The sequence below is a fragment of the Lissotriton helveticus genome, chromosome 7, assembly GCF_964261635.1.
Source record: "Lissotriton helveticus chromosome 7, aLisHel1.1, whole genome shotgun sequence".
Lineage (NCBI taxonomy): Eukaryota > Metazoa > Chordata > Amphibia > Caudata > Salamandridae > Lissotriton > Lissotriton helveticus.
Genome location: NC_136068.1, coordinates 1,315,277,395 through 1,315,297,339, shown reverse-complemented (window position 1 = coordinate 1,315,297,339; position 19,945 = coordinate 1,315,277,395). Strand labels below are relative to the sequence as shown.

The following is a 19,945-nucleotide window of genomic DNA, read 5'->3' as shown; positions in this document are numbered from 1 at the left end:
GAGCTCCACGCGGGAAGGAGAGACGCCGGCATATCAACCGTCTGGAGGGAGCCCACCCTGCCGTCTGATGCCCAGCAGAAGCTGACCTGTAGGTGGGAGCCTACCCTGCAGTGAGGAGCCTGCAGCCCGGAGAAGGAGGCACTGAGGGAGAAGACGGGAGCTTCGCAGGCCCCAGTGACTTCCACCCAAAGAGCCCCGGTGAGTGGGGGGGCTCTTGGAGGTAGCAAGGGTGCCAGGAGGGGCACCAGAAGTGCCCGTGTGTGCCTGTTTTCACAGCGGTGCCGCAAATGCGGGCCGATGCCACGTCTGGGGCATTTCTAATTTCAGAGTCCCGGAGGCGGGCTCCAACTTGGCCAGGGCTCCGTTGGCCTAATTCAGACAGCTGCACTGCAGGAGTGAGCAGCTGCAACGTTGTTGGCAACATTCCTTTAAGATGTCCCTGAAAGGAGGGCTCCCCAGGCACGATGGTGCCAGTGCTTGATTCTTGCTCAGCTGTTCTGCCATTACGGGCATCTGAACATGGGTGCCATTTATTTTCTTTTGAGTCCCAGAGGGGGGCTTGCCTTGGTCCCAGCTGCAACGCAGGAGCGGGCAGCTGTAACGTTGGGCAAAGTTTCTTTTAGAGACCCAGAGTAGGGGGCTCCCCAGGCGCAGTGGCGCTAAAAGCTAATCTGCAACGTGGTGCCATTTCTTTGGTGTACTCTGAGGGCGCAAGACCCTATGGTGATGCTTACTCTCATTACCAGAGATGTGACTATTATGTGTGCACTACTTTGCTGATGGTCATGCCTAATGTATTTCTATGCCTAATGTATTCATGCTCATGATGATGCCTAAGGGGATGCCTAAGCTGATGATGCCTAACGTCATGCCCTGATGTTTTATGGTTATGCCCACTGCTAATGAGGTTTATGCCAAATGCTTTTACACTAATGATGATGCCTCTATGCTCACATGTTTATGCCTAATGCTAATGTGGTTTATGCTAATGTGATGATGCTAAGTTCATTATTCACCAGCAGCTACTGGCCGTTATACTTTTACTACTGGCTGTTACACATTTATTGCTCGTGGTTCTGCATTTACTGTTTATGCTTCTGATGGTTCTGGCAGCGACCCGATTGGCGCTGCCCGGGTACATAGCCCCCTGTAAATTATGACGTGGTGCCAGTTGGCACAGTGTATATATCTGTGATTGTGATTCTAATGTGTTTTACATAATACAATGGCTATTTTAATATAACCTTGTGTGAAGTCTCCTTTGTGGTGTGCCTAGTGTGTCGCCACTGTGTGTATGTGTTGTGCAAAAGCTTTACACATTGCCTCTGGGATAAGCCTGGCTAGTCGTTCCACGCTACCAAGGGGGTGAGCAGGGGTTATCCTCAGGGTGTAACTCCCTTGCCCTGACTAGAACGGGGGTTTCTGCCTGGCTTTAGAGCAAGCCTTAGCCAACCGAGAATCCCCGTATCTAATAGGGGTGCTGGTCTACCCATATGTTTTTGTTAAGGTCGCGCAAGTCCACACACATGCGTAAGTTACCATTGACCTTCTTGGCCAGAACTACCGGGGACATCCAATCAGAGGACTCAATAGGCTCTATGACATCACATGAGCACAATTTGTCCAATTCTTTTTTTAAATCTGATTGCAATTTCAAATGCACTCTCCTGACCTTGTGCACCACAGGATGAGCCCCTTCTGTTAATTTGATCAAATGCTTAAACATTTTAAAGAGACATAATTCCTTTTTAAATACTTCTGGGTACAACTATTTCAATAAGTTTCCCATGATGGCCTGCACTTTGAAGCAATCTTTCTTCAACATTACTTGTTGAGTATTATTGGGATCAAGCATGATACCAATGTTGCCTTGGTCTTTCCACCCAAGAAGGCACGCCTCATCCCTAACTACGTATATGATGCCTTTAGATCTGCTGCCTTTGAATTCAAAATCGGCACTGACAACATCAATGACTTTCCCACCATAAACAATGGGATGTATATTAGACTGCTTTAAAACTTGCTTAGGAAATGACTCCCTCCAAACAGATTCACTTATCAGAGTGAAAGGAGATCTAGAATCGGCTAACACCTTGACGCATACATCATTCACATTTATAGAACATAGGGATCTCCTTGTGAATTAACGCTCCAAATGCCATTAGAACAGTCTATGTCCAAAATGGTGAGAATTTGACCTTCCTCGCTTGATGAAGATGCTTCTTTTGCTGTTGGCTCTACATTGTGCACCTTTCTAGATGATCCACTTGCACTTGACCTGCAAACCTTAGCAAAATGCCTTTTCTTACAACACTTAGGGCCAGATGTAGGTAATTTTTATTTACCGACCTCTTAAATACCGAGTCACACCGACTCGGTATTTAAGAGGTCGGAAAATAAAAATACCGAGATGTAGGTAATTGCAGATGTGCAATTACCGAATCGGAAACAGTCGGTAATTTCCGATGTGGTAAATACCGACCAGTTAATGCCCATGCATTCCTATGGGCTTTGAAGCCCATAGGATTGATTGGGCATATACCGGTCGGTATTTACCACATCGGAAAATACCGACTGTCACAAGGGTGCAGGGGGTGTCACTTTGACACCCTCTGGCACCCCCAAAAGAGGCTCGGGTGCCATGTGGCAGGCATACCTGCCCTAAGGGCAGGTCTGCCTGTCATATGGCATAGGTGTGCATGCACACATGTGCATGCACACCAGAAACGGTATTTTACCATCAAGTAGTATTTGATGGTAAAATACCGATGTGGTACTGCTTGTGGGACTCAGAAGAGTCCCACCTACATACCAATTGTCCGGAATCAGTAATGATACCGACTCGGTATTTTACATACTCGGTAAATTTACCTACCGGTAAATTTACCGAGTCTGTAAATTACAGGGCCCTACATGTCAAATTGCTTTTACCGGGTGGTAACGGCCGAATTCGGCCGTTACCACCCGGTAAAAGCCTACCTACATCTGGCCCCTAGTGCATATTTTGTCCACAGCCGGGCATGATCTGGCATGAGCTAGGTGAATGGTACTACCACATCTGTAACACTCTAGTTTTTTCCTTGATGTGCGGTTGCTGTCTCTTTATCTGACTTAGCCTTGATTTCTTTCTTTTTCTTATGTTTGACTGCTAGGACTCTCTGACTTTTGCTATCAGTTAAAGACATCTACTCCATGTACGAACTAGTGCTTTCTATCCTTGTGGCAATGTCTAATGCCTTTTGAAGGGTGAGAACCGATTTGGATAGAAGCGCTTCCTGAACTTTTTTTGTTCGTTTTTTCAACTAATTGGTCCTTTATCAAATGCCTTATATTCACAAGAGGCAGCGAGAATGCGTAAAGCGGCAACGTAATTTGAGGCAGATTCACCATGCAATTGGATTTTTGTAAAATTTGTGTCTCTTGAAGGTTACATTTTTACAAGCCATGAAACAAGTGTTAAGAGCCATGATGGCAGTGGCTTACTTGTCTTCTAAACCACCACCTGCATCATCACCAATGATGACTAGTTCTTTAGGAATATGTTTAAAAATGTTGTGGCCTTCGGTACCTAAACAACGTCTAAGAATGGCATATTTCTTTTTGCAAGTGAAGGACTCTCCATCATAAGCCTCCAGATACGCTTTGAACCCTTTGTTACATTTTTCCCAATCAATTTCCGGGGAAGCTGGATTGGGCACAAATGGTGTAGGTGGGGTAATAGCCCAGTGCATGACATGATGGAACAGAGATACAAGGAAAAACACTTGTAAGGAGTGGAGAAAACGCAGTGCTCTTTAAATAGTTGCAACTGTGGTATGATGAGCAAAACCGAATGAGCGTAGAGATTGTGGAGTGAAATAGGAGTGTGTGTGTGTCACCATAGAACATGTACTCAAACACGCAAAGTGTCAGTGACTTGTTGAGTGATGCTATCAAATGTGGAATATTTGCATGTAGAGTGGTGTGCGGATCACCGTGGTCAGCACAGAAATGCTAGGGTTTAGCCCAAGACTTGTTTGCCTTAAAGTGTGATACTGAAAAATTGTACGTGAATTTTGGTGTGCTAATCACTACACAACACTTGAAATGTTGGAAGGCGACTCGCATTTGCCAATGAAGGCTACTTGAAGGAAAGTAGTTTGCACAGTGTGCAGATCACGAGCAAAATGGTATGCAGAGGTGTGCAGCTAACGAAGATTGGCACTTTCAGAAGATACAGGCCTGATTTAAAAAATGGCCGCCTCGTTTTTGGCTTATGTGTGCTGACGTAAGATAAGCAAATGGTGTGCAGATCACCGAGATCTGCACATCTATGAGAAAATGTACGGTTTAAAGGTGGCATCCACGCTTTGCACGTAACCATGTTTTACGTAGGAAGGTGTTGGTGTGTGGATCACCATGAACAGCACAGATGAGGGACGCTGAGTAGCTAAACGTCTTTAGGAATGACGCAGTGATGACTTGAGCAGCAGCTGCATTGGGAATGGCTCATGTGAGCAGTGCCCAAAATCCAGAAAAGAACGGTACCTTTAGTTGGTGCCCTCGGTTGCACAATTACCCAGAAGACAGCAGTCTCAAAAGTTCAAGAGCCGCCATGCAGAGCGGAAAGCTGGATCGTCGTAGTGTGGCTGGATGTAGGAACTCCCGCACACGTGAAAGTCCCACTGACTGGCCACTCCTCACCAGTGCAAGAAAGTACAGATCCTAGGTGAGTTTTTCAAGTACTTTATCGGTAGTCAGTAGGACGACACCTACACCGACACGACACCTCCTGAACGCCCTCCTCAACGGTTACAACTCCCCGATCTCGAAACCCGCACTCCCAACCTTCCTTGCATTCTCCTGGTGTGCGGAGCCTCCAGACGTCCACAGAATATACGGAAGACCCAACACACCTCACCGATTATTCTACTTTAAATACCCTTTTCTCACTTCTACCATCATTTTCACTCAAACCCAGTCACAAACATGTATGTTTAACTTTGTGTTTCTTCCTGTCTGTTCGTATCTTGCGTCTTCAATCTCCTCTCCTCTACAAGATACAACATATCCTTCTGTTTATCACTTCTTCCTATCCTTGTTCTGGTAACAGGGTACCAACTACCCTGCCTATGAGTAAAACAAATGGCTCTAGTTTTATAATCAGATAGTTAATAGGGGAATGCACCATGTGGGAGACAGGAACATTTTTCCATATTATGTTGATGTATGCCACCACTATTATGCCTTGTCTCCTAGGTATTTTGTGAGTCTCCATGCAACTAAAGAAATTAGGGGCTCATTATGATTGTGGAAGGAACACCACCTGCGGGCCGGCGGTCCTTCCGCCATCACACCTCCGTAGGGATTAAGAAATTCCTTTCCGCCTGTCTTTTCGCGGCGGTCATCACACTGAGAATACTGAGGCGGAGGCTAGATTCGGGGGCCAGTTGCGGGCCTCCTCTGTTTTGGGGGTCTGCACTGGGGGGTACCCATGGTACCCCCTCGTATTTCCCTGCACTGCGTGGCAGGCACCGCGTGTTGCCTGCCAAATAGTGCAGGGAAATTCTCAGCATGGCATTTTAGCATTGCGGACGGCGCTGCAGCCAGCAACACCATCCGCAATGTTAAAAGGCCAGGATGCGCCCACCAGTATGGCGGGCACATCCTAATTGCAGTAGTGGGACCGCCGCACATCAGGCGGGCGGTCCCAGCACCGCTACGATATTGGGTGGACTAATGTCAGCCCGCCATCGTAAAGAGCACCGTAGTGTTTAAATTGTCCTAGTTGGATCTCAGTCCATGACAGAAATGCTGAGCCCATGTTTCTCTCCCTGCTTTTCTGTAAGTCACTCTTCCCATCTATTCCTTTTGATCCAAATCCTCTGCCCCAGAAGTGGGAGATTTGTTGTGTATTCTCACAGTTGGTGGTGGGACGTGTGTTATATGTGATGGTAAATCTGTCCTAACGGAGGAAAAAATGCAAAGTAATCACATCCATCTTCTGCCCATGGAACATCATGGAGTTGGAAGCATTCTGCGGTATGCTAGGGGGCATGGACTTTTCAATTTCTTCGCCTCAGAATACCGCAGAGTTTGTCGATTTTATCTGAAACTTGACTGCATGAAGGCGAATCTTCTTGACTTAACCCAAGGTCTATATGGGTGTAATCAGTGTTTGAAGTGCATACAAAACCTGTGGGCACTGTGATCCTGAGTGCAATGGGGCATGGGTCAGCAAGTGGGGGGGAGAGTTAGAGGTGTTGGTAAAATAAACAAAATACTCTAACTATTCTATTGGCCTTTCACCTTCAGGAAAACTCAAATAAAAATTAAATATAAGTTAAATGAATTGGTGGCAAGTGTGATATTTACGCTATGAAATCTCAAGTGATTAATGGGATTTATGCATACGTCCGTGAGTGTAATCAGAGAGTCACAGAATTAAATCGAGGTTGGTGCCCTGAGGCACAGTGATATCCATTAATAGTGCTATGAGGTCTTAGCCCATGATAGAATGCACTGTGAATGTTCAAGTCATTATTTTAAAATTGTATTTCACACAAAATAGGCAGCCACAAAATGTTCACAAATATTTCGGATTCGCACCAAGAACACAACCTCCAGTTTAGCAACTCATTGGGATGAGGCAAAACACGCTATATCTCAGTTAAGGTTCCAGATTATTGAACAAATCACTGTCAGACCAGGTACTGACACTAACAGATTACTTCTTCAAAGGGATCTCTTTTGGATACAAAAACTAGGAACAATGTACCCGACAGGCCTCAATGATCGTTTTGATATGTCTTGTTTCCTGTGATGATCTTTTTAATGTTATATTACCTATTGTCATTACATTTTTCACTGCAGTAGTGTTTTCACGTATCATTTCCCTTGTGGCCCTACCATATGTTTGGCCTGCATATATCTCTTGATTTTGACCTATGATTACATTGTATGTGTTGTTCATCCACTCTTTATCCAGAGAAATGTTGTCTTTATTTCTCTTTCTTGCTTTGATGTTATCACTCTTTTTTGTCACATGTATTCTTGTTGTTTCTTCTTTTGTTATCATTTTAGCACTTACTGTCCCTTTTCTCTTTCCATTTCTTATCCACTTATCAGTTTGGTACGTATGGAATTCTTGTCTTAACACCCCAATCCCAGTATTCCTGTACACCAGCTGTTCCGCCTGCACTCCATACAGTTCTTGTCCTACGGCTGTTTCGCAAGTTAGTTTCCCCAGCAATTTTGTTTTTTTAGTCTATCAGGTTCACATCATTAGCCTGAGTAGTTGCTACCAATACATTGCACGGTATTGATCTGGATTCTGATACTTTTTATCTCAGTTGCCCTTATCATACGGCGTATTATACGTTGTGTTTGCATCTTCCAGGTAGGCATACCGTTTCCTATACCCCATTCCAATATGGTGACCTACATTACACCTCCTAGCGTCCTCCGTTTATGTTGATCACTCTACCGCGTTATGTGACTTGTTTAAATATGGACGCCAGTAGCGACGTGCATTCCCTGAAGACGGAGGTAATCACCATAGGACGCGAAGTTATCGTTTGTTTCACGGTAAATTCAGAGCCACCGGTTTACCATTTTTACTGAGTGTCACAGGAACCTTTTATTTACCTTATGGTTGACACTCTCGTTCTCAGGGTTTTCACCGACGCATTCGTAAATTGTACAGAGACACACCAGTGGGTTCGTTTGGAGTATTACCAGCAGTTTGCACATCATTAACCTGTAGGTAAGTTCCCCGTTTGGCTCCTGCCACTGCCATTAAGTAACATTACTGTATATTTTGACTAGAGGTAAACACTAGTCGTGTTTTATTGCAGCTTTCTGCCACATCGCAGATGCTTCCATTTACATCCGAGTCGGCTGCTGCCTGCACTTTTATGTCCTCTCGAGACCATTCAACCAGGTACCCTCGGCGGCCACCATCCGTCTCTTTACACTCACTGTTTTTGGGTTGCACCACCAATGTACCAGTTGTTTTATCGTTTTTTCATAGTCAGCTCATCACTCATTTTTGTTAGTCATTCATCACCGTTTTATCCCACTTTCGTCTGCTGGAACTTTCACTTCACTATGGTATCGTGTTTTATCATTTTGTTCACTTTATTCTCTGGATTCTTTACCAGCTATCAGTATTCTCATAGTTACAACCAGTCTGTGTTCTTTTCACTATCTCCATAGCAACACCTTAATCCCCAATGGATGTCTTGCATATAGTCATATAATGTGTAATCTATCATCAGTAAGTCACATCTTGTTTTCTTTGTAGATTTCCCCTGAAGAAGGGACATCAATGTCCTGAAATGCATCGGGCTGTTCTCACGCATCTGTAAACTGTACAACATTAATGTATTTGTCACTGCTAATGTCATGAAGTTATGACTGCATATGGTTAATTTTTTAAGTGTTTTCAAGCTATCTACAACCATTGTATATTCATTAGTTTATTATGATGTATTGATGTACATTCGATGAATACAATTGTTTCTGCAACTATAGAAAGGATTTTCTTTATTGATATGGCAACATAATAATGATCAGTTTATTATATCGTTAAAGTCCTACGGGACACAGTGCACAGTGTGTATTACCGTCTCCGGCAGCACCTTTTTTCTATCACAAATATTGAGGGCCATATTTATAACCCGGTTTGTGTCACTCTTGCAACACATTAAGGTGGTGCAAAAGTAGTGAAAACCTTAAGTCATATTTTTGAAGCAAAGCAAAGTCACTTTGCGTAGCTTTGAATAGCTGCAAAAATATGGAGTACTGCGAAGCAGCGCAAATCACTGCTTTTCAGTACTCTGAACCAGGGAGGCGTACTATGGGTGCTGTGTGGGTGTTTCCACGCAACTCTAATGTTTTTCTACGCATTCCCTGATTTACCAAATCAGGGAAGGCACCAAAAGGATACGCCTTCCCAGGTGAGGCATAACAAGGAGAAAATACACATAGAAAGAGGAAAAAGCTTCTTATGATTGTTTTTGTGCATTAAGCCACCCCTTCCTGCACAAAAACAATGCTGCCTGTGAACCTGTGAACCTGCTAAAATGGTGCCAGCACAAGGGGAAAGGACAGGAATGTACTGTATTGGATGAATACGGCACATTCATGTCCTTTCCCTGTAATGCAGTAAATAATACACAATCAGACTGTACCTATCGCAAACCTGTTTTGAAAGTGTCCTTCAAAAGGATACACTTCACAACTCATCTGGTAGCACCCTTACATTACTACTCTTAAAGACTGAAGGCCTGATTTAGAGTTTGGCAGACAGGTTATTCCGCCACAAATGTGTTGAATATCCTTTACGCCGTGTTACAAGTCCATTATATCCTATGGCACTTGTAATTTGGTGGATGGGATATCCATCGGTCACATTTGTGATGAAGTAACCCGTCCATACAACTCTAAATCAAGTCCTAAATCTTGGTCACTATAAAGCTTCGACTCCTTCATTTAAAACCAGCCTTTACACTTACTGATTAACCAACTACACCCATTTACATTTCTCTCAAATAGCAGGTATCCTTCTTTAGCTCTCTATCCCGGCTTCACAGCTCAGGAGACCTCTCCATTTCCTTTCCATCTGAGGAATCTAAAGGTCAAGACTAACCATTCAGGGATTGTTGATTTTCTACAAAAAGTATGGGAACTGTTTCTGTAAAATTAAAAATGCGTGGGAACATCCTTTTCAATAGATTAAATCCACTTCCACCTCTGGTTGTAATCAGTGCTTAATCTATGAAATAACAAATGCCAGGGGCCAAACCCTGCTCTGAAGGGGCTGTTAAAATTCAGCATGACAAATACCAAGACTGTGTAGCATTGCATTCACCCCAAGCCTCTTTAATCCTTTTCCAGACTCTCTCTGCCCTTTCATCTCACTCTTGCTGGTTGGTGTTTTCTCCCTTTGTGCCTATTTTTTCATCTTTCTCATTCTTCTTGTTTCCAGTTTGTATGTTTTTCTCTGTCTTGCTCGTGATCAATATGAGATGAGTACAAATAAGTAGTGGTTCCCATAAATATTAAGTATATGAGTTACTATATAGTTATTTATATGTTTTCTAACACAGATTGAGGCACACTGCACCACTAAAATAAGTCCGGTATTTGTAAAGCACAAACTATTCACCCTTACGGGTCTGAAGGCGCTGGGGGCCATTGTGGAAATTAAGTGAGCTATTTCCCAGAGTCACATGGTGCTGAGCTGATCTGCCGCCGGAGTCGGCGTTCGAACCTTAAGCCCTGTGCTCTGAAGTCAGCTGCCCTGGCCGCTGCACCACACCTCGCCACTCAAATCAAACATGGGATCTAATTTCAGCAAGACAAGTGATGCTAAACTACCATCCAGTAAATTCCAGTTTGATGTGTCCTCCGTCTCCTGTGCGGAGGACTCTCACGAGCTGTGTACCTCGGAAGTGCAGCAATTGCACAATCAAATGAGTTTCCAGGCCGCCCTTGACCCTTTCACTTGTTGTCTCTGATAGAGCTGGGCATTTAAATCTTAATCCCCTGGTAAAATCATCAAACAAATTCCCCCACTGGTCACATGGACCTTTGGTTGTCGACTTGAAGCATTACCTTTGAATCACAAGGAAACTATTTGGCTTCACAATCATAACAGAGGATGTTGCTCAGCCGTAAAGGTTTTATTTTTTAAATATTAATGAAATCAGCTAAATTGGCAATAATTAGGGAAATATATCCATACATCCAGAATGTTAAGATGCTCAACTACTCTAAAAGTATTATGAAACATAAAATAGTAACAATCAATATGTAAAGAATGCAAAATATTCAAATTAGGTGTTCCATAAAGAAACCTGCCCTGTCTTAAATTAAGCAGTGAAAAACAGTTAGGGATTTCTAAATGGGAAGAGGAGACGGTGTCAGCAGAACCTCAATAGAAGTTCAAAGGAAATAAAAGAATGTGTAGCATAAGGATTTTCACTCGTGGAAAACCCAACTGTGAGATCTGCTCTTGTCAAAGTTGGGGAAGATATCTGATGTGACTAACTATGGAATACTAATTAAAAAGCACAATTGAAGGTCCCCGAACATCCATATTTCGTTCCACCATCAGGAGCCAATCCCATGATGGTGTTCACTAGGAGTCAGTTAACCCCCTAAATTATCATCCTCACACAATTAGGGATACATCCACTTGCTCTTGAGAATTGCTTCTGCCTAGTATACCGGGTACATGAGACTCCTTTCACTGTCATCCCTCCATATCTGCTGCCAGCTTACCTTAATCGAGCCTCACTATACAGTCTAATTGGGGAGAGGGGTTGGCCTAACGGCTAAGGCACTCGACCTCGGACCTGGGGAACTCAGTTCGAGTCTCGGTAACGACGCCAAAACCCCCCTGTGATTCTGGGCAAATCACTTAATCTCCCCGTGCCTAAAAAAAAAATGAAAGTGTCCTCATGAAAAAAATGAAAGTGTCCTCATGTAAAGTAACTGGTGCTATGTAAAGCGCTCTGATAACTGATTCGGTTCGGTTCTAGTTCGCGCTATATAAAACTCTGCAAAAAAAAAAAAAAAATATATAACAATAAACCTTTCTCTTGCTAAAGAGGAACCCAATAACACACCTGCAGAGGAGAAAAACAGCCTACTGGAAAACTCTAAGGGTGCAATGTTCACTTACGGTCTAACCTCAAGCTAAGTTAACTCGAGATCCAAAAGGGAGGCGCAGTACTAATCATTTGCAATCAAATTATTTTCATTGAAATGTAAGTATTTTTGGGAAATGCGGTTACATTGCTTATAATTGCTTATAATTCAATGCGATTACTTAACATACTTAAAAGCAATGGCCTACTACAATTCTTATTAAGATGAAACACACAGATTAATGACTCCGTTATTTTTCCGTAATCTTCATTACGAGTCATAGTCTTCATCGTCCCAGTCCTGATTTAGGGACCGATGTCTCCTGTCTCGACAGATTTCACCCAGTAAAAAAACTCCACTAGGTGAATCCCCTCCCATCTGACCCTGGGAAGAATACTTCACATAATTCATATAGTCGTGGCCCTGGCCCGGAACTTTTTGATAATTCCAAGCAATGTAAGAAAATTGAAATAGCAATGCAGAATATTGTAGAACAGGTATACCCACCCCAGGGAGGGAAATTAGGAATAGGACAAGGAAGACAATGACTAGGAGTATTGAGGATTACCAGTAAGTATTTTTCACAGAATCGGTCTGTTTGCGACTGGAAAAAGGCCTTTTCCAATGCATGTACCTTTTTCCGTTCGCAATATAGGTAATCACAATTTTTTGCAATTACCTAAATTACGAAAGCATTTATGGGATGGCAATTTGCGAGTCCCTATTTGTAGATGCATATAGCATTTCCTAAATGCGACTGTGCATTTAGGAAATGCTAATTAATTACCATCAACTTCAAGTTGATGATAATTTGTGCATGCTTTGAAAAATTAAACAAAAATGAATTTTTCGAAGCGCAATGTAGCGCACACATACACTTATAGCATGTGTGTGCTACACTGGTACACACTTACGTTTTGGGGGGGGGTGCTTCAGAGGGGCCTTAGGCCCCCAGGCACCCTTGGATTTGCTTTCGCAATTTGCGATTACCAATTTGGTAATCGCAAATTATGAATGCAGTACCATTCATTCCTATGGGCCTGTAGGCAGATAGCAATGAATTAAGTCATATTACCGAATAGGGATTCACAATTTGGGAATCGCTATTAGGGAATGTTAAGGAATCGCAAAATTATTTGCGAATCCTTCACGCATAGGCATTTGCGATTACGAAATAGCGATTCCTTAAAAATCGCTATTTGGTAATCGCAAATGGTAACCTTGATGCATGTGCCCCTAAGGCCTCCTTATTTCTCGTACCAGTCCTGACTTATGGAGTCTATACCAAAGCCAACATAACACAAAATTTGTATTGCAAGAGACAACACACAGGGAAAGAATTGAAACAACTGAAATGTATTCAACAATACGTGCAGATAAATTCGAAAACTGCAAATAGCACACTCGATCCAAAAAAAAGAAGAAAAAACGTCTCCCATTTTCAATTGATGTTGCAAAATTAAAGTATGGGGAGCCGCCAAGTGTCAACAGCACAAATATCCAAGGGTCTCACCCTTGAATGCTGTCCAGGAGGAAGCCACACTTCTTGTGCAGTCACACAGCATATTCTGGGGGAGGAAGACTCCAGCTGTACAGTAAGCCAAAGAAATGACAGTCCTAACCCAATGTCTTAGGATGGCTGTCATAGGTCTATGGCTCTTGTATGCTCGATCCAAGGTCAAAGAAAGGAAGTCAACTTTTCTAATAGCTTCTATATTTTCTTAGTAAATAGAGAGAGCTCTGTGAAAATCCAAAGTGTGAAAGGTCTCACCCCGAGAAGTAGGAGAAGGAAAAAAGTTGGGTAGAATAATGGACTGAGACAAATGAAACAACGAAACTACTGTGGGAATGAAGGGAGTAATCAGTATGCAGGACCACTTTATCTGGAGAGTAGTGAATAAAGGGGGCATGACAAAGCAAAGTGCCAATCATACCTAATTTCCTCCCTAAGGCAATAGCAACCGGGAAGAAACCGTTGAGAGTTAGGAGTTGCGAAGAACAGAAGAAAGAGGTTCAAAGGAGGTATCCTGCAACATGTAAGTCCCAAGTGGGAACTGGAGAATGCGCTACAGGGCACTTCAAAGAAAAACTTCTTAGCAATCTTGAAGCAAATGGATCGAACACAGATAGAGAAAGACCTCACATTGCTTTAATGGCCACCTTCTGACTTCAAAGAGTTGAGACTTCTAGCCCTAACAAAAATCCATCCCTTAAAAACTTCAAAATGTTACCCCCATCATATCCCAAAGCATTAAGAACCTACTTCTCACACCAGCCTGAAAGGTTTTTCAAAACCTTTCATAGATTTTGAGTTTACCAGTCCAGCTAGAATTCTGAATTGAGAGAACAATATCCGGGGCAACCCCACAGGCCTCCAGCCTCAACCTTTCAATTTCCAGACTTCAAGGAACAGAAAGTGGAGCGCTTTCTCGGGTAAGGATGGGAATCTTAGAGACGAGGAAGTCACAATGAAGAACCTTGAAGGACGGCAAGACAGTTCCTCGAATAACGAGTACGAGGTACCACGGTTCCAGGTTTGAATTACTAGAAGCACCATTGCTTTCTCATCCCGAATTTTGACCAGGACTTTGAGTATCAGAGGGAAGGAATGAAATGCAAATAGGATGCATTTGGCCCACCAAAATCTCATCGCGTCCACCCTCTATGCTGATCTGGATAGGAGTAGGAAGCAGAATTGTGGATGCTGAGTGTCTTGGGGAGAAGCAAAAAGGTATTGCCAAGGTTCCCCAAACCTTTAGATTATCTCCTAGAGGAGAAGCGGGGAAAGCAACGTCATTACTAAGGAGATTAATGTGTGGCTCAGAAGATCTGCACTCGCATTCTCCCTCCCCAGAAGATAAATTGCTGTGAAATAACCTAGTTTCTGCCCAGACCCTGATCTTCTCTGCTATCTAGGCCAACAGCGGGACTCTCGTACTACCCAGGTAGTTGACATAAGCTCAGATTGCCTGATTGTTCACGCAAATTAACACTGGCTTGATGTAGTTCAGGGGGTAAAAGCAAGCAAAGCTCTGTACACTGCTCCCAGCTCTTTTCAATTCAAGGACGTGGGATATTATGAAGCCGTCCACAGACCTTGAGCTGATTGTTTCCCAAGAGCGCTCCCCTCCCCTCCAGACTGCTTGCATCTGAAGTGATTGTCACAGGAAGGGGAGGAGAGAGCAACATTCCTTTACTGAGGTTGTTGGAATCTAACCACCATTGAAGTTTGTAGATAATGTCCGGCAACACTGGTACCAGACTCCCAAAGTTCTGGGAAGTCGGATTCCAGAAATGAAAAAGGTGATATACCAGATGGTAAAGGTGAAGACAAGACCATGGTACCAAATACAGAGTGGCTGCCTTATACCCTTGGACTGTCAACCACTGGTGTGCTGGAGCCTTAGGAAGCTGCAAAAGAGTTCTGAATCTAGACTGAAGCTTTTCTTGACGAGATGGAGACAGAAACACCCTGAAACCTGCAGCATTGAACATGGCTCCAATGCCAATAGGAAGACATAAGGTGTGATTTTACCCAATTCCAGCCAGCCATACTCTGTCAGTGCCTCACACACCAATGTGAGTGTCTTTTGGACCTTTAGAAAAGAAGAGGGGGAAATTAACCAATCAGCCAAGTACGGGAAAACCATCAATCCCCAGGAATTAAGGTTACCCACTAAAATTGCCAAAGTCTTGGTAAAAACTATAGGAACTGAGGCCAAACCAAAAGGAAGAACATAAATTGATAATAGTGGCTTAACGCATGACATCCTAAATATTTCTGAAAACTGGGGCACAAAGCGATATGCAAATAGGCATCCTTTAAATCAATAGAAGGTAGGAGCATTTCTGGGAAAATCAGATGTAAAATGTCTTTGAGAATCACCATCTTGCACAGTAGTAAGGTATGAATAGGTGCAAAGCTTTAAGGTCCAGAACTGGACGGAATTCCTCTGTCTGCTTCTAAGCTAAGAACATGACGGAGTAGCAGCATTTGCCTTCTTCCCTGAAAGTACTGTAATAACCGCCTTTTCTCTAATAAAGCCTGAATTTCCTTCTTGAGGATTTGTCATTTTCTTGGATTTTGTGGATTCCATGGAGGATGAGTAGGTATAAAAAATTGTTTGGGAGGGAACAAAACACAATCCTTTAACTGTTTTCTACCGAAATTTAGGACCCACCCATCTGAGATGCCCTCCAAATGTCTTGATCTGACATCCCACCACCTCAGGATTACCAGGATTTAGATGAGGATGGTTCAACTGGAAGAGTAGCTGACTGCTGGCAGGAGTTTTCAAAGGAGGGACCACCCCGGCCACGACCCCTGACATGAAAGGGTTCGTTACCCGCTCTAAAAGTGGATTGCCCAAAAGCTCTACAGTACCTAAAACCCATTTCCCTGGTAGTGGGTCTCACCAGGGGCAACAATTTATGGTCCTCTGCTGAATTCTTCATGAGGTCCTCCAGCTGCGGAACCAAACAACTTGGACCTAGTAAAATGAAGATGTCTTAAAGATTTCTGGGCATTGTTTGCTTTCCATAACCTCATCCAAATGTGACACTTCACTCATATAGAAGGACCTGTTGCAGCAGCTGCTGCTGATAAGGAATCAAAGGTGATATTGGAAAGAAACTTTACCTGCTGTTTCACCAATGCCAATTGATGCCCTCCCTCTCATCAATATTTCCCACCAAGGCAAGAAAGTCCTGAATCAATGATTGTACAACATAGATGGCTTATGACCCAGCCCTGATAGCGAAATTGGGTCAGAAAAGGATCTTTTGATTGCTGTCTTCATCTGGTCCAGAGGGGAGGTGTCCTCTGAAATAACTGACCTGCTAGTTGCCAGGCCAGCCATTAAGGAATCTACTTTCACTGAAGAAGGAAATTCATCATGAGACCTTTGCAAGGGGTAACATTTCGCTAACATTTTTAAGAAAAGACGTTTTCTCAACATTGAACCATCCTCTGGACAACAATCCTTTGATAGCCTTGTGAACTGGTAAAGATTCTGGCTGTTTCCTGCGAGACTGTAAAAAAAAAAAATCATCCTTCTCAAAAGGTCCGGTGGAGTCTGGGAAGGAAAGATTATGCCGTATGTGAGAAAGAACGGTCTCTAAATCTGAACCTTCGATATAACAGCCTTGAATAGCTTCATCAACTAATAGATCAGAATTAACATCTGGCGTACCTCTTTGAGCCTTACCTGGAGAAGAGAGAACCTCTTTGACAGCAAAAGCAGCTTCTACTGCTTTAGAGAACTACTGCTGTAAAATATTTAGGTCTGTTGCAGAAGAAGAGCCAGAAGCAACCTGAGGCAATAGTTCTTTCTCCCCCTTCAGAAGAGGAGGATACTTGATCCATTCTTCTATTCAAAATGTGCTTCCCCTCATCCGCTGCAATCATCACCTAGGCATTGAGCGGAAGACCCTTTAAATGCGCTTCCTACTTCCCCTGTTCCTATGCAACGGGTTGGTGGGACTCCGGCAACAATGCAAGACCACCCATAATAAGAGCACCAAAAAACTGCTACACAAAAACCCTTAAGCTTAATGACCGTGCCCTGCAGCCCAGCTAAACTAGGGACTGGCATCATGGCTACTTTCTAATTGCTTCACTGAAGAGATAGCACGTCATACACATGATACAAAGAGCAAATCTGCTCCAAGGGCCACCACTAAAGCAGGCAGTAGAATAAAAATATATATGACCATCAAATGTAAATACATTTTAAAAAACACTTACCCATACTATTGGGCGTCCCAGCTGGCGGCAATTAACCATGATACGTATGGTTGTGCAGATGACCCAGGCTACGTCATGGACAAGTGGCTCCTTCTGGGTGGGAACTATGGCAGAGCATTGTACTCCCGACCTAAGCGATTCTTATTAACAGGCCCCACAAAACACTCCGTTCAAATTTGGCATGACGCTACTGGCTCACTGGGTTGGAGACACAAATTAACATTGGCCACTCCTTTTTGGGACTCAGAGAAACTGGGCGATCTTTGGAAAAAGAAGGGTTTTGACAGGTGGGATCTTATTGAAATTTCAGCTATCAAGGATATTTAGGGGAAGGAAGGGATCAAGTCCTTCAATACGCTTCAAAGTGAATACGAACTTACAGATACAGAGTATTTTCGTTATTTACAGGTTCTACACTCACTCCAGTCTTCCTTACCCAGAGGAACTGATCCCCCGGAGGCTTCTCCACTGGAGGACAGAGTTTTAGATGGTCATATCCCCGAAAAACGATCTCACTAATATATAATAAGTTAACTAACAACATGGCAGACCCTCTCCAGGCACTGCGGGATAAGTGGGTACAGGATGGGCTAAAACTAGATGATGAGGATTGGCAAGCAGCGGTGTCTTCCCCTAAAGTTGTAGCCATTCCAGCACGCTTACGAATGGTTCAGCTGAAAATCCTTCGCAGGGTTTACATAACGGGGCTATGATTAGTACGCATGGGGTGGGCTGGCACAGGAGAATGTAAAAGGCAATGCAGCCTTACCGGCACATTCATGCACACTATCTGGGAATGTGCACACATTAGCTCTTACTGGCTCCAAGTGCATGGCACAATAAACAAGGTGCTACGTGTCTCCCTCCATCTGGAGGCAAGGAGATGCCTTCTAAATATTTGGGAGCCCACGGATTTAAACACTTCACAGACGCAGTGGGCCACTCTGGGGTTCATGTTGGCCAAAAGACATATATCGCTCAACTGTGGGGGGCTGCACATCCGCCTACCTTAGACGCTTGGGATATAACCCTTAATTGGTGTATGTTTAGAGAAAAAACAGTATGGCTTGCAAGGGGGTGCCCTAAGAAGTGGTCCCATATCTGGAACTTGTGGAATAACTATAGAGGAGAGATCTGTACACCACTTCGTATCATCGAACAAGACGACCTAATTTCCCCGTAATGTTCCTCTCTTTTGTAACGCCTATATATCCTTCTACCCATACGTACTGTGATGTATAATTTGCCAGATTCTCTGTATTGTATTACCTGTCGATGTATGTTTGATAAAAAGATTATTTTTTTTTTTAAACGTACCCAGTTTTTGCTGGGTGAATGGATGGATGTCATTAGGGGTCGTCAGGGGTTTCAATTGCAATCCCGGTTTATTCCTTGCAACCCCTGGTACTGACCTTGCGATCCCAGTACCCTGTAGTCACAAAGACAGTGAAAATAAGCATTGGCATAGCCAATAGGTCTCGCTTTTGGGACCTTATACGTGTTTAGCCATGCAACAGTTTATGTTGTTGCACAAAGGATATTATGCTGCATAACTAAATACTCATAAGGTCCCAATAGCGAGACCTATTGGCTATGCCATTGTTTGTTAATAAAATGTCAAGGCACTGTGGAAGCCACACACGCCTGTGGAGACTCAGGTCTTGACTACTGCAACTCATTTTAAGAGTATGGACATCATTGTAGAGTGGATTCCAAGCTCTCCACCGATTAGCGAGCTCTAAGGCAAAAGACATTCCTCATATAAGATCCTGGGAGCGCATTTCTCCTACATCAACTGTAATGTCCCCTAGATAGTCCATTGAATGAAAATATCTGCACACTGCTCATAAAACAAACTGCTTGTGCAACCAACAAGTTGATTCCTCCCTGCAAAAATCGATCCTTAAGGAAAAGCATAACCATGGCTACAGCAATCCCTGAGCACAAGGGATCGTTTTCAAGTGATGTTATGCTCGTCTGTTATACAGGATGTTATGCTATTCTAGGTGTCTGTAAAGCAATGTGTGGGGACAGGGGAGGCTTTACAGTGACTTTCCTTACCTGTGGAACTCAAAGGCTAAGGCCAGCTAAGCAAAACATCTATCTGTCTGTATTTTTTCAAAATCTTGAAGTCTACCTTTTTAAATAAGATAACAATCCAAGTGAGCCTGAAGCGCACCTTTCTGACAGTTACAAAACTTATATGTAGCCTAACTACCTCCTGCAGTAAGAATCTGAATAATCTAGCTTTAAGTAGGAGATGGGTCTGCATTTTATTGCCCAGACCACAGGTGTGACCAATTCGTCAAGTAAGAATATAGCATCAAACAAAATAGTTTGTGCTGCTATGAGTGCTGCATTTAATGTTTTTGTCGTACATTGACACATCATAAGTTATGTAGTGCTTCCTGAGACCTAAATGTGAGTGGACAAATTGTCTTGGGCTTCCATTTAGACTACTTAGTTCTATACCTGCTGAATTCTCAGACCATAGAATCCGAAGGCTTGGAAAAAAGGTACTTTGTATTCGAGATGTATGGTCAATTATCTCCTCTGCCAGCA

At 43.3% G+C, this 19,945-nt stretch overlaps 1 long non-coding RNA gene across 3 annotated transcripts in view; it reads left to right on the top strand.

Moving 5' to 3' along the window:
* LOC144767379 (uncharacterized) overlaps nt 1-19,945 on the top strand; it is a 182,230-nt gene that overhangs the window by 95,718 nt on the left and 66,567 nt on the right. For 2 of the 3 annotated variants that reach the window (XR_013598178.1, XR_013598180.1), the window contains one exon: nt 8,285-8,507. The exons of the other annotated variant lie outside the window; for it this stretch is intronic. This is a non-coding gene — a long non-coding RNA (uncharacterized LOC144767379). Of the gene's footprint in view, nt 1-8,284; nt 8,508-19,945 lie in introns of those variants that run through there. 3 annotated transcript variants of the gene reach the window in all.